The following is a 13,411-nucleotide window of genomic DNA, read 5'->3' on the forward strand; positions in this document are numbered from 1 at the left end:
GCACACCCGCTCTCCTTTGGAGGGATTGGGGGTGTTCTCCGCCTGCTTTCCACCTTTGTAGGTGGCCAGTCCAGCTCGAACCGGGACCATGAAGGCCGGAGGGAGGTATCCCCCCACTTGGAGCATCACCAACTCGCTGTGCGGGACTGCACATCTCCTCCAATCTCCTGGCTGAGGGCTGGGAGCGCGAGAGGAGGAGCCGCGTCGACTGTCCATGATGGAGTGGATTTTTGTTAGAGGCGCTCCGATGAGTACTCGCGGAAGGAGGATGGTGTGATTTGGATCTAGATCCTTGCCTCTCTTATAGGCAGCTTATTCGTGCAGCTTGGGGGTAAAACGTAAAAATACCCTGGCTTTTCGCATTCATACGACACGTGGAAGAGGGCCATTATTTGACGTGGAAGCCAAGGAGCGCAACATTTATAAGGAAGCCGGACACTATTCGGCAAGCACATGGAATTTGGAGGAGAAGCCGCCTTGCAACGCCGAAGACAATATACGCGTCGGACTCGTCGTCATTGAAGCCTGGTTCGGGGGCTACTGAGGGAGTCCTGGATTAGGGGGTGTCCGGATAGCCGAACTATCATCATCGGCCGGACTCCCAGACTATGAAGATACAAGATTGAAGACTTTGTCACGTGTCCGGATGGGACTTTCCTTGGCGTGGAAGGCAAGCTTGGCGATACGGATATGTAGATCTCCTACCATTGTAACCGACTCTGTGTAACCCTAGCCCTCTCCGGTGTCTATATAAACCGGAGGGTTTTAGTCCATAGGACAGAACAACAATCATACCATAGGCTAGCTTTTTGGGTTTAGCCTCCTTGATCTCGTGATAGATCCTCTCTTGTACTACCCATATCATCAATATCAATCAAGCAGGAGTAGGGTTTTACCTCCGTCGAGAGGGCCCGAACCTGGGTAAAAACATCGTGTCCCTTGTCTCCTGTTACCATCCGCCTAGACGCACAGTTCGGGACCCCCTACCCGAGATCCGCCGGTTTTGACACCGACACCTTTTCAAAATGTGAATCTATCGGCTTTGCCGTCTCCTACGACACAATTTTTGATTTGAGGTATTTGTTACGTAGCAACTCATGCCAAACTCCCCCTCCCTACCCATCATTAAGCATATTAAACAACCATTTACTCCCTCCATTTTTATTTACCCACATATTAGCTTTGACTTAAGTCAAACTTCAGAAATATTTGGCCAAGTTTATAGAAAATAATCTAAACTTTCACAGTAACAAATACTATACATGATATGTAAATATATTCAAATATTCAATGATGATTCTAATGGTATTGATTTGCTATTGTGGATGTAATATTTTCTTGTATAAACTTGGTCAAAATTTGCAAAGTTTGATGCGAGACAAAGCTAATATACGAAGTAAATAAAAACGAAGGGAGTAGTAAGCACTTATTCTTAATTTTGAGGTCCTCAATATCTATCCCACTTAGGCCCATTCAGAAGCTCTCCTACTTGATCGTTATTATATTCCAATGTAGCGAACCATTTCGCGTTTCGCAACCCACAAGCCCGACGCCCATGCCTCTACTTGTCCCAACCCTAGTCGCGCCGCCACCCTGTTGCCGGCCGGCAACGAGCCGCCGCGCCACCGCCAGTCTTCCGCTGCCCTCCCGCATATCCGCTGCATCCAGCAGGAACCTGTCCATCGTCGCTCACAGTCGCCACCGGGCCATCCCCGCACAATCATCTCCCGCATCTGCCGCCGTCACTCTCTCCGTTGGTGCCGCCGGCAGCCATATGATTTGGTCCGTCCCGCCTCCCGCAAGATGCATACCAGAGAAGCCCTTCCCGAGTCTGTCCTAGCTTCGCCGCCGCCTCCCTCTCTTGCCCCGCTGCCTTTCATCACCCCCGACGTGCCTCCCTTCTCGCAGACCCTAAGAGGAGCTGGCCCAACGTCCCGAACGGTCTCAGCTCCACGCGAGAAGCTGGAAGCGGGCGCACGGAGGCGGTGATGCGGATTTGAAGAAGCTGGAGAACTTCCGAACGGGCCCTTATCTCGATACTTCTTCTTTCTTTGACATCATGTTGCCAGAAAAATCTCGATCAATAATAATTCAATCTTTTCCTTGCCATTTTGCGTATCTCAAAGGAGAGCACAAACATCAGTAAGATACTGAGAATATCACTGATAGTCAAGTCTACCCCCATAAGACTCGTATGTAGTCAAAGTCATACGTACAAGGCCATAAAAAATCCTATATTTCTCGGGAAGGGGAGTAGAGTTTAAGCTTACATATACCCATAGAGTTAGCATGAAGTGATAACCCAAACCTTGTACGCACGCATACATCATACATGCATGCATGATTAGCCGTTCATGACGCTAATTGTAGCATTTTTGTACGCTAATTAGTCTCATCCGTGGATTAGATATCCAAACCACCAGGCCGGCCCCACAGACATGCATTTTTGTACGCTAGTTAGGCAGGGCGCTCGATCACCAACCTTTATAAAGCCCTACCCGCGCTGTGCAGCAAACCTTGCACTCACCATCACCAACCCATTTTGCTTAGCTCCGCTCTGATTCCGAGCTCCAAGCTACCCGGCGCGGGCTCTCATGGCCATGGCCGCCAGACCAATCATGGTCCTCATCTTCACATTTCTCCTCTTCCTCCACACCGCAAGCCCGGCTCTCGTCGGGGAAGAGGATGACCGCTCCGTGCTTTTAGTCTTCAAGGCCGGCGTGTCTAGCGACCCCAAGGGAGCGCTCGCTGGCTGGGGCTCGCCGGACGTGTGCAACTGGACCGGTGTCGCTTGCGACGCAGAGCACCATGTTGTCGAGTTAATACTAAGTGAAGAAGAGCTCTCTGGCAAGGTCTCGCCCGCGCTTGGCAACCTCTCCCACCTCAGGACGCTCAACCTCTCCGGCAACCACTTCACCAGCAGCGTCCCGCCGGAGCTCGGCAACCTCTCCTACCTTAAGTTTCTCGACGTGTCCTTGAACACGCTCACAGGGACGGTTCCGCCAGAGCTTGGCAACCTGTCCTCCCTAAAGTTTCTCAACATGTCTTCGAACATGCTCACCCGGACGGTCCCGCCGGAGCTCGGCAACCTCTCCCGCCTCAAGTTTCTTGACGTGTCGTCGAACACGTTCACCGGGATGGTCCCGCCGGAGCTCGGCAACCTCTCGAGACTCAGCACCCTTGATCTCTCCGAGAATGTTTTCTCAGGGGCGGTGCCGCGGGAGCTCGGTAAGCTTTCTCGGCTGACGTAGCTCAGCCTCGATGGAAACCAGTTCGAGGATGGATCAAAATTTGAAAATTTGATCAAAATTCAACCGAAATTGCAAAATCAAAATTTGAAAATTTGATCAAAATTCAACCGAAATTTGGCCGAAATTCGGCCGAAATTCAAACAAAATTTGAAATAAAACAAAGCATAAACATATCGGTGCAACAACCACCAGGATGGATCGAATAAACTTCAGCAAATAAGCTCTAGGGATTAATAAAACTACATCTGTCCAACATATAGCAGGCGCACATTAGTTATAAAGTTTCCAACAACATAACCATTAACAGTCCAACATCATTTCAACCATCACAGCGTAGTTCATAGTTTAAATAGTCCGGTACAGCCAACAGACTTAAAGGATTACACATAGAAATAACAGCTCCAAAAGACAACCATCAAAGCATGACACTGATACAGCAGCTCCAAGCTTGCCTACATCCAAAAGCTTCTTGATATCCCTGGATATTCTTCACATGCCATTACTGCTTTAGAGAAAATAGAGGAAGGGTCAGGATGGAGGTATTTTGCATTGGAATTATCTTCTGCCACTTTGTGCAACAAAAAATAAAATGGATTATCAGGAGAAGTAGCTAGTAGAACAATATTCAAATGTTATGCATGCTCATGAATCAAATAACAAATCTACTACAACAATATAGTTTTTATTCACCAAAAAGCTTTAGGAACAAAGGTTATGGCTCCATATACTAGAATGATGAATTTTAGTTTATAGTTTATACTCCAACAGAACAAAACTCTAAGGATACAAAGAAAGCAACATAGACACAAACAACCCGCTGTAGGCTTGGACTAGCCATTTGTCAATTGTCACACAAAAGGAAAATCCACGGTGAAAAATGTGAATCAAAAATCATGCATAAGCTCAAGGTATTGCAGGATAAATATAGTGGTTAACATACCTATAAAACAGCAGCTCCAAGCTTGCATACATCCAAAAGCTTCTTGATATCCTTAGTTCTTCATGTGGCATTTTTGGTTTAGAGAAAATAGAGAAAGGATCAGGATGGATGTAGTTCAACATCAAAAATTTCTTCTTCCACTTTGTGCATAATCAAATAAAATGGACTAACAGAGAACATCACTACTAGGTGATTGGTAGCAATTAGAACAACACTGATAGGTGATAAGTATAGCAACTACAACAGCAATACAAGATAAGTGGCAATTATAACAACACTACTAGGTGATAATTGACAAGTAGCAATTAGAGCAGCAGTACTGATCATACACAGTGAGAATAAATATTAGAGCGGAAACGCCAAAAATAAGAGACTTACCAAATCTACGAGTAGAGGCTGTTCACTTCCTTGGTCTTCTTCCTAACTAGTCGTCCAGATCTACGATTCTCCAAATTGCCAACACTTGCTGCTGTCTCCTTTTCAGCTTGTACTTGTGTCTCTTCTTCCACTTGCATTTGTGTCTCTTGCTGATCTTCTTGATCATCCTCATCATCCTCACTCACCCCATCATCATCCTCACTCTCATTATCAACATACTCATTATCTTCGTCGTCATCCTCACTCTCAGTTTCGACATACTCATTCTCCTCATCATGATTCCTCTTTCTTTTCTTCTTATTACCCTTTGTACCAACATAAGAATCCTTCCTGCCTGAGTTGAGACGCCTTATTTTCTCAAAAACAGCACTGGCTTCATTAGCTCCATCCACAATTGGATCCCCTTCATCCTCATTCAGCCACTCCATTATTGGATTTGCTTCATCAAACATTGTTGTGTCCATCAGCAGTGCACTTGGATCAACTTCATTATCTATATCTTTCTCTTGATCTTCTTCAGCACGTATCTTCAAAGTTTGAATAGTAAACCAAGTAAATTATATGACATGCAAGGACAATACAAGGTTGACAAAGAAAGTAAAATGAGTTAGTTTATACCTTTAGGTTGTAGCGTACAGAAACTAGCTTGTGGAGCTTGTCATATAAAAGACGATTTCTTTGCTTTGTGTGCACCAAAGCAAAGGCGCTCCAATTCCTCTCACACCCACTTGATGAGACACATTGTGAGCAAATTCTCATTGCACACTTCTGCAATGCAGGAACATCCCCTCCAAATTGAAACCACCATTGGGCTGCAAGATATCACCAATGAAATTTTTAGAATTGCAAACAAAAAGGAGATGAAAATTCTAAAACTAAAGGACCATGTCTTACTTGGCTCCATTCTCGCCGCAGCTTCTTCTGCTAATCTGGTCCCAAACCTCCCTTGGCACTCCCTAAACTTACTTACTTCATCAATGGCTGAAAGAGCACTCCTTGGATCTAATATCTTCGCTATCGCATCTGTTAGTGAGGTAGCATAATCTGTATGGTTGAAAAGGTTGAGCTTGTAATGTGTATATGGATCAAGGACAGCAGCTGCATAAAAATAGAGCAACATGAATTAAAAACAGAAAAAAAGAGAAATATAAATTTCAAAATTCCATTCATTTATGAATACCTGCAACCATAAATGTATCTTCTTCCATTGCCTCTATCCTCTTGCCCACCTTGCGCATGAAACTAAGGTACAACCTTGATGTAGGGCCTAGATGTGCTTCCATCCCTTGTATAGCGAGCATCATACTTTTCTTGAATCCAGAAAGAGTGCATTGTTTCTGTGTATCAGTATACCTCATGGCCTTATAAAGTGGCCTCAACGAACCCAATACCCACTCTAGCGTGTTCCACCAAACATTACTAGACAAACATTCTTCAGCAAACACATATCCAGGCTCATACCTCCACTGACACTCCTTCCAATCAGTCGAAACCATCCACTCCCTAAATTTATCTTTCTTCAAATGGTAACTCTCAAGGAACATGAAGACAGTCCCAAAACGGGTGGCATTTGGTCTAATTAGTTCACCACCTATGTTCTTCTTCATGTTATCATGTAGGTTATTGTGCTTATGCAAGAACCTACAGATTGTCTTGGCACTCTTGACTATCACATCAACCTCGGGAAATTTGGCTATATCTTTTAACATAAGATTGATGGTGTGGGCAGTACACGGTTGCCAAACAATATGAGAGTATTTTGGTTCTTCTATAAGGGTTTTGCAAGCTTTCTTATAGTTGGACCCATTATCGGTTACTATTTGAACAATATGTTCATGGCCTATCTCTTCTACAACCTTCTCAATCTCTCTATAGATAAAGTCTGCAAAATTATGTAAAATGCATATACCTAATTAGAACAAAGCAAGTATTTTAAGAACATAAGACAATTGTAAGACAGATCCAAGAATTGAACAAGCAAGTATTGTAGGAGCATATGTAAAATGCATATATACCTAATTAGAACAAGGCATTGAGAACATAAAACAATCCTAAAACAGATTCAAGTATTCAAGAAGCAAGTATTCTAAGAACATATGTGAAATGCATGTATAGGACAAATACAAGTGTTCAAGAAGCAAGTAAAATGCGAAGAAGGGGAGGAAGAAGTAACCTGAATTCCGAGTCTGACCGGATGCATCAATGGTATTGAGGAAGAACATTCGTGTATTACAATATACCATGAAGTTTATGAGGCTCATTCCTGTTGGACCAGTCCAAGAGTCACACATAAGAGTCACACCGAAGTTTTTCCAATCTTGTTTAAATTTTTGAAGAAAGGAAGTAGCTTCATCATAGTTAGCCTCCAAATATTTCCCATCAATCTCCTTCGCGGTTGGTATAGGAGCAGGCCCTAATTGTTGAGTGATCTTCACAGCAGCTCGGAAGTATGGGCAATCAGCTTTACGTCCAGCAATATCATTGGCATGAAAAAACTTGGACCAAGCTAGGCCAAGTGCATCTCTTGAATTAGGATCCAAAGCACTAGTGATCTTGGGCTGCATAGATACTTTGTTGCTGGATAATTGTTTGTCAAAATAGGCAGTGATACTCCTTTTGCCAACAGAAACCCGCACATCACCCACGCCCCCCTACCAATCCTCCTTTCAACTCTGCGGGAGACATTCGGGTCACGCAAGGCCTCTCTAATATTCATCTGTATTTCTTCTTCATCATCATCTAGTATGTTAATCACCCCTCCTTTTTGATACAACCCTTCCATAATATTTCTTTCAATTCTCAGCCTGCTATTTTGTTTGTCTCTTTTCTTCCTCTTTGATTCATCCCGGCACTCTCTCATTGCATCTCTCACATTTCTTGGCACATTGGGGCAGCTCCTCACATTACCTACAATACCACCAAGGTGCTCCGCAACACGGGTTGCACCTCCACCTTTGTGCTTTAGGCTGCAGTACACACAATCAAAACCCCCATAATACGGCCATGCATGGTTCCAAGGATCATACAAGTTATTATCTTTAATTCCTGCATTGCAAAGTTACAAACAACATCACTTCAATTGAAGCTAGCAAATCAAGATCATGGTTCCATTTGCATCGTGTGAACAAGCAAAGCATAGTAATACCTTTCCAAGATTTTTGGGAATCATTTGCATTTGCATCATGGTTGCCACTACCACTCCTATTTGCATTTCCATTACCTGAAAATCACATGACAAAAGAACAACGGTCAGCTATGAAGAATAGGTAACTAAGGAAGCCACACTTGCTTACTAGGGTGTCCCCATATGAATGATAAACAAAAACAGTACAACCCGATCTACTAGGGTGTCACTTGCTTACTTAATGGTATTGCTGACCATTCAAATTAATCATTGGGTCAACATCTACTTACTTAAATACACACGCAACACAACTGCTTTTTATTGGACGTGCTGTAGATCTAAATAAATGATCGGTTCAAACATCGGATGCTTATTCAAATATACAAGCCAGTGGTTGGATGTGATAAAAGACACTATAACATTGCGCACAGGAATCATCTCAACAGCTCAAAACGCAAGCACACAACTTAGATTTATGGAACGATTGTATATTTGAGGATGTTAATAACAAGGTTTGTAACCCAGTTTTCTTTTGGACCAAAATAAATATTACCAGATCGTGAGCATCCTTGGTGACTAAAAGCAAAATATGCATGAAAACAGATGTGAATCATACAAAATTACATGGAAATAGAGCACATCTTGCTTCCTCCATCCTTTGGCAGTCAGGCTCATTAATTGTTGGTTGCCGACTCGTCGCAGCAAGCAGTCCGATGCAGCAACAAGCAGGAAGCTATACTCGTACAACAATCGATCAAGCTGCTTGTAATAGCTAGCTAGCTGTGTATGTACAATTAATCAAGCTGCTTGTAATAGATATATAGCTTTGTACGGATTGCTGCTTCAAGTAGGAAGATATAAAGGCATCAAGAACATCAAGAACATCTATACCTTCCCAACCAAGAGGACACCCTCCATGCTGCTGCCGCTGCCCCATGCTCATGCCTCCGTTGAACTGGTTGGCTCGCGCACCATCACCTCCGTTGCCGCAGCCGCCGAGCACCATGCCGCCGTCTTGAAGAAGCAATGGACAGGGAGTGGATGGGGTGGATGCGAGGAGACGTGGATGGCGGCAGGAGGCTAGTGAGCGCCGGCGAGATGCGGAGGACGTGGGAGAAGCAGCGCTCGAGTGAGATGTGTCTGCTGATCTGCTCGATGTGCAGCGGCGGCGCCGCACACGGGAGGAGCCAGAGGAAATCGCGAACTAGGGTTAGGGCGATTGGTTTCGTTGTTTTATGTGAGCAGAAGCGTAACAGGAAGGCTCTGGAAGCTGGGTCGGGCCAGATAAATTCAAATTGGGCTGAATTGTTCGGCCGAAAGGCCCATATGTCGGGCCCAGGCGAGACGGCCGAAATTCGGCCGAAAATTGTTTTTTTCGGCCGAAAATCAAAATGCAGGCTGGGGCTCGCCGGACGTGTGCAACTGGACCGGTGTCGCTTGCGACGCGGAGCACCATGTTGTCGAGTTAATACTAAGTGAACAAGAGCTCTCTGGCGAGGTCTCGCCCGCGCTTGGCAACCTCTCCCACCTCAGGACGCTCAACCTCTCCGGCAACCACTTCACCAGCAGCGTCCCGCCGGAGCTCGGCAACCTCTCCTACCTTAAGTTTCTCGACGTGTCCTTGAACACGCTCACAGGGACGGTTCCGCCAGAGCTTGGCAACCTGTCCTCCCTAAAGTTTCTCAACATGTCTTCGAACATGCTCACCCGGACGGTCCCGCCGGAGCTCGGCAACCTCTCCCGCCTCAAGTTTCTTGACGTGTCGTCGAACACGTTCACCGGGACGGTCCCGCCGGAGCTCGGCAACCTCTCGAGACTCAGCACCCTCGATCTCTCCGAGAATGTTTTCTCAGGGGCGGTGCCGCGGGAGCTCGGTAAGCTTTCTCGGCTGACGTAGCTCAGCCTCGATGGAAACCAGTTCGAGGGATCGATTCCGGTGGAGCTCTCGCATATTCGGCGCTTGGTATACCTCAACCTCGGCGACAACAACCTCAGCGGGCATATCCCGTCTGCTATCTTCTGCAACCTCTCCACCTTGAACTACATCGATATGTCGTCCAACTTTCTGCATGGCGAGATCCCCATCCGAGCGGATTGCCCACTCCCCGAGTTGATGTCCCTCGTGTTGTGGTCCAACAAACTCAATGGCAGCATCCCTCCCTCGTTGTCAAACTCGACGAAGCTCCGATGGCTGCTATTGCAGTCGAACTTCCTCACTGGCGAGCTTCCGTCGGATGACATGTTCAGCGGTATGAGGAGCCTTGAGTATTTGCACCTATCGTCCAACTTCCTCGCGAACTCGCGGAACAACACTGACCTTGAGCCGTTCTTCGCCTCACTTGCCAACTGCACCGACCTGAAGGAGCTCAGCGTCGCCGGGAATGACATCGCCGACATGATCCCACATGTCATCGGTCGCCTTGCTCCCAGCCTCATGCAACTCCACCTTCAGTTTAACAGACTCGTTGGCCCGATCCCGGCGAACATCTCCAACCTCACCAACCTCAACACCCTCAACCTCTCCCATAACCTCCTCAACGGCTCCATCCCACAGGGCATCTCCAGCATGCGGCAGCTTGAGCAGCTGCACCTCTCAAATAACCTGCTCTCCGGTGATATCCCTCCATCCCTAGGCATGATCCCGTGGCTCGGACTCGTCGATTTTTCGCAGAACCGGCTCACCGGCACCATTCCTCCGAGCATCATGCAGTGTGTGATGATGCAAAATCTTGATCTCTCCTACAACATGCTGCGAGGCGAGATCCCAACTGGCTTGACTAGGCTGAGTGGACTGCTCAACCTCAACCTCGCCGGCAACCTGCTGTCTGGCGCGATCCCCGTGACCATGGGCGAGATGGTTAGGTTGCAATTGCTTAATCTGTCAGCAAACCATCTCTCCGGTACAATCCCGTCGCAGCTCGGCAGCTGCATCGATCTCAAGTACCTCGACGTGTCCTGTAATGGCCTCACAAGGACCGTGCCTCAATCCGTGGAGAAGGTGGCATCGCTGCTACGTGTTAACTTTTCATACAATGACTTCTCAGGCGAGGTGCCGAGCGGCGGGGCCTTTGCAGGGTTTCGGGCGGACGCGTTCCTCGGCAATGTCAGACTGTGTGCGGGGACGGCGTCGATGACGCCTGGGTTGGCTAGGTGCAGCGGCGCGAAGCGCAACTTGCTCCATAGCCGGCGACTGGTGTTGCTCGTCGTTGGCACAGTCACGAGCTTCACGATGGCAATCATTGGGCTCGCCGCGTGCCGCCGTGGGACGAGATAGGCGGCGCTCACCACTGCTACCATGCGAACCCGACACGAGGGGGGACTACCCGAGGATCTCTCAACAGGAGCTCTACGAGGCGACGGGCGGGTTCGAGCAGTCAAGGCTGATCGGCGCGGGGCAGTTCGGGCGTGTGTACGAGGGGACGCTCCGTGACGGCTCGCGTGTCGCCGTCAAAGTGCTCGACCTAAAGAACGGAGGCGGTGAGGTCTCCCGGAGCTTCAAGCGGGAGTGCGATGTGCTGAGGCGGACGCGGCACCGGAACCTGGTGCGCGTGGTCACCACGTGCAGCCAGCCGAACTTCCACGCGATCGTGCTCCCGCTGATGACCAAGGGTAGCCTCGAGAGCCACCTCTACCCGCGTGACGGCGGCCCCAGACGTGCCATGGACCTCGCATGGCTGGTTGCCATCGCCGGCAACATAGCCGAGGGGCTCACCTACCTGCATCACTACGCCCCCGTCCGCGTCGTACACTGCGACCTTAAGCCCAGCAATGTGCTCCTCGACGACGACATGACAGCCGTCGTGGGTGACTTCGGCATCGCGCGGCTGGTCAAGGACACGGGCGACGACGACAACACATGCTCTACTAATCCCTGCAACTCCACTGCCGGATTGTTGCAAGGCTCCGTGGGCTACATCGCGCCAGGTAATTTACAACACAATTGAATCAACATAGCATATGAGTACCGTAAATGCATGTGACATTCTTCTCTTAACATTTCCATCATGGCGTTCTTGTTGCATGGTATTAGAGTATGGGCTAGGAGGCCGCCCTTCGACCGAAGGTGTCGTGTACAGCTTCGACATGATGCTACTAGAGATGATCACCTGGAAGCGCCCTACCGATGTGATCTTCCAAGAGGGACTCACGTTGCACGGGTGGGTGCGGCGGCACCACCCGCATGACATCACCACCATCATCGCACCGCTATGGCTGGCGGCCACAGACGCAGTGTCGTCGGCCGGTGGGATCGGAGGAGGGAGGGGCGGGGGGAGGAGGGGGAGGGGGCAGCCGAAGGAGGAGGAGGGAGGGGGCGGGGGCAGCCGGAGGAGGAGGAGGGTGATGCGGGAATAGTTTGCCAATTGATGCGCTACAATATTATGATCTCTGCTAATTTTAGTGGGATAAACTCCTAATTACCATATGGTCCTTAATCACATAAGCTAGATGACCGTAGGCCGACCTAGAAAGAGTGCCGCCCGAGAGAATGGCCAAAGCATTTGAACAGGCCTGTCGGACTGCCGAATGGCTAGTGCCATACCTTTTCCGCTTCCAGGGCATCATTATAGGATCGTTGCTGACGGATTTGATGGATTCGAAGCGGAAAAGCTCCTTTGCATTCGCTCATTGTAGCGATTGAATCCATCAAAAGCAAAAAGTCCACGGACAGGTTTCTCCTATACAACATATAACCCCCCCTCCCCGCACCGTAATTACCCCATAACCCTTCACTTAATCATCTAAAAACCTGTTGCACTCCTCACTATCCAAATAGGGAATACCCAGCCGGTCGGAATTCGCACGTTGGGACAAGCGCACGTGAGGTTAGCAATGCTTGGAAGCGGAAGATGTATCTGTATGCCGCAAATACCAAAGAACCTTTCTCCCTGCGCAGCACCATCCTAGCGGCAGCGCGGCCATTCTGACCGTCTATCATCTTGAACTATTTACAAAGCAAAACTGAATGAAACCTTGCTATTCATCTGGTTGCACTGTTTTGCCGGCTAATTTTGGCAATCATGTAAATCTTCTGTCTCTTGTGTTTTGGGGAGACCAACATTTTTGTATGCTGCTGCTGCCGCTGTCCGCCGTGTCCCACAAGAGATTGTTGTATATTTTAATTAAGGAAAACGTTTTAAAACAACCAGACGATTTCTTGAGAAAACTAGTAGAGTGCCCGTGCGTTGCCACGGGATCTTGAAATAGTTTGCAAGAGTTACATGTTAACTTTCTAAGGCTTAAGTAGATTTCCAGTAGCTTAAGTATTGCAGTAGATTTCCAGTAAAATCTTGCCTGAGTGATGTTTGCTTGGTTCCTATGAATCTTAATCTTGGCTGTGTGTCTCTGAATCTTAATCTGATGGGTGCTATTATGGATAAGGTTAGTTGTTGTTGATTACTGCATGAGTGTATTCTTGTTTTCGCATTGAAAAGATGGTGGTTCAGTTGCCTGCACATGTGAATATTTCTTCCTTTATTTTGTTATCCTGTTTGAATGCATACATTAAACATGAATTTCTACTAATTTGAGCATTACCTACTTGACCACAACGTTTGGACCAGCACCCTCGTGCCAAGGCGCGATCCCGATCTAGTGTACATGATGGGGACACACTCTCACCGTGCTTGCGTCTGTCTGTTTAACCTCTGTGGTCAACGTCTTGTTTCCACTGCACCAAGTGTTAATGTTCTAGAGAACTACCTGAATCATGTCTGCTGC

The 13,411-nt window shown here is 47.7% G+C and overlaps 1 long non-coding RNA gene and 1 pseudogene across 1 annotated transcript; one reads left to right on the forward strand and one right to left on the reverse strand.

Annotated features, from left to right (window-relative positions):
* The first annotated feature begins 2,600 nt into the window (after window positions 1–2,600).
* LOC123084511 (putative leucine-rich repeat receptor-like serine/threonine-protein kinase At2g24130) lies at window positions 2,601–12,100 on the forward strand (annotated as a pseudogene).
* LOC123083541 (uncharacterized) lies at window positions 7,337–7,987 on the reverse strand. The gene is made up of 2 exons (XR_006439314.1): window positions 7,715–7,987; window positions 7,337–7,614 (listed from the first exon to the last, which is right to left on the reverse strand). It is a non-coding gene; the product is annotated as an uncharacterized lncRNA (long non-coding RNA).
* Window positions 12,101–13,411: the final 1,311 nt, after the last annotated feature.

This window comes from Triticum aestivum, chromosome 4A (genome assembly GCF_018294505.1).
Source record: "Triticum aestivum cultivar Chinese Spring chromosome 4A, IWGSC CS RefSeq v2.1, whole genome shotgun sequence".
In the NCBI taxonomy this organism is placed as follows: Eukaryota; Viridiplantae; Streptophyta; class Magnoliopsida; order Poales; family Poaceae; genus Triticum; species Triticum aestivum.